The sequence below is a fragment of the Colobus angolensis genome, unplaced genomic scaffold (genome assembly GCF_000951035.1).
Source record: "Colobus angolensis palliatus isolate OR3802 unplaced genomic scaffold, Cang.pa_1.0 Scaffold154, whole genome shotgun sequence".
Classification (NCBI taxonomy): domain Eukaryota; kingdom Metazoa; phylum Chordata; class Mammalia; order Primates; family Cercopithecidae; genus Colobus; species Colobus angolensis.
The window spans coordinates 5,597,913-5,599,522 of NW_012114644.1; the positions used below are offsets into that span (position 1 = coordinate 5,597,913).

At 49.6% G+C, this 1,610-nt stretch overlaps 1 long non-coding RNA gene and 1 pseudogene across 2 annotated transcripts in view; both read right to left on the minus strand.

Annotated features, from left to right (window-relative positions):
• The window catches only part of LOC105507870, a 614-nt gene extending 246 nt beyond the window's left edge, over positions 1-368 (minus strand). Inside the window, exon 1 of the long non-coding RNA XR_001001170.1 lies at positions 94-368. This is a non-coding gene — a long non-coding RNA (uncharacterized LOC105507870). The remainder of the gene's footprint in view (positions 1-93) is intronic.
• The window catches only part of LOC105507883, a 10,665-nt pseudogene extending 9,581 nt beyond the window's left edge, over positions 1-1,084 (minus strand). Inside the window, exon 1 of the transcript XR_001001172.1 lies at positions 719-1,084. The product of XR_001001172.1 is annotated as a pregnancy-specific beta-1-glycoprotein 3-like (transcript). The remainder of the gene's footprint in view (positions 1-718) is intronic.
• Between the last annotated feature and the right edge of the window lie 526 nt (positions 1,085-1,610).

Genomic DNA, 1,610 nt, shown 5'->3' on the forward strand with positions numbered 1-1,610 from the left:
AGCTGCTGCCAAGTACATTTTCTCTCTTCTGTTTCTGCTTCTGGGGACATTAGATTTTCTATGGAGTGTCCTAAACCTCACAAGGCAGTTGGCGGATGGCCTACAAAGCTTGTCTTTCTGTCCTCTCTACTCTGAGTCTCAGGTGAAGAAAGCTCTGTCCTTGCCTAGATGAGGCTCTGAGGGCTGAACCCTGGCTGGTGAGCAGCTCCAGGAGACACAGTCCTCAGACAGCTGGTGAATCCTTGGTCCCAGTAAGCCCAGCCACAACCCAGCCCTGGCACAGGTTCCTCAGCTTTATCTGGAGTAAGGATTTAGGGACAGGGGTCTGGGTTTGAGGCTTCTAGGGCTGAGCTTCTCTGAGAGTATCTCAGTGGGCCCCTTAGGGAAAGCCCTACTCAGTTCTCCAGGGCCTTTCTCAGGGTCAAGTTTGTGAAGAGGGCATGAGGTGCTTGGCTGACACTGATCTCCTCCTGCTGAGCACCCCCCATCAGACTGTCCTTCCTGTGCATCAAGTGTCCGCAGGGTCTGGAGGCAGGAAAGGAATTCTGATCTGCTGAAGTTTATCTCCTCTGTGTGTGTCCTGCACTAAATGCCAAAATCCCAACAGGGGACATAATGTAGAGGGACAAAGGCACAGTCTAGGCCTGACAATCCTGTATGTCCAAAGTAGAAGTGACCCCTGCCCCCCAACACCCAGGGATCATATGGAATCACTCACGGTATAAGGTGAAATGTCCAGTTACTCCTTCAGTCCTATCACCTCGCTTTATGATTTGTATGGTGTAGGATCCTGTGTCCTTCCGGGTGACATTCTGGATCAGCAGGGATGCATTGGAATATACTGTTTCTCGTCCACTGTATGCAGGCCCAAATATAATTGTTTCAGGGTCTATTACATATGATGTAATGTAATGGTAATAGTCCATTATTTGCCCTTTGTACCAGATGTAGCCAGTAAGATTCTGGGGCAAATTGTGGACAAGTAGAAGAACATCATTCCCCTCAGAAACTTTGGTTGGCTGGGCTTCAATCGTGACTTGAGCAGTGGTGGGCGGGTTCCAGAAGATTAAAAGTGATGCTACGAGGTAGAGAGAGCATTGGTCAATATTGAGACCTATGTATGGGGGTGAACGCATTGGGCCCTGGGTCCTGAGAAGATCTCTTCAATCATCAGCCTTGAAGACACACACACACACACACAAACACACACACATCCCTTTTTTTGTGTGTATGTGTTTGTGTCCTACTGTCCTACTGGGTCAAGGTCAGCAGCACGACACCCATTCCTTCAACCCTTCTGACCTCATCATTTTTCTGTTTGGAATTCTCTTCCCCAGGGATTTTCACAGCTTCCTCCACACTGCCGTCAGGTCCTGCTCACATCAGGGTATCCTTAGACTTCTTTCCTGACACCTCCTTCAGAGACCCTGGATCTTCCCTTCTGACCTTTCTCTGCTCTGCTCCCTCTGGAGCTCTTGTCAACACTTGACCTCATATTCTAGATCTCTTTGCATGTCTTTCCTCCTGCCCATGAGAGCATGAGCTCCGTGAGGACAGGGACTTTTGTGATCTTGGTTGCACCCCAGTGCCTGGGACAGGCTGCAGACTCC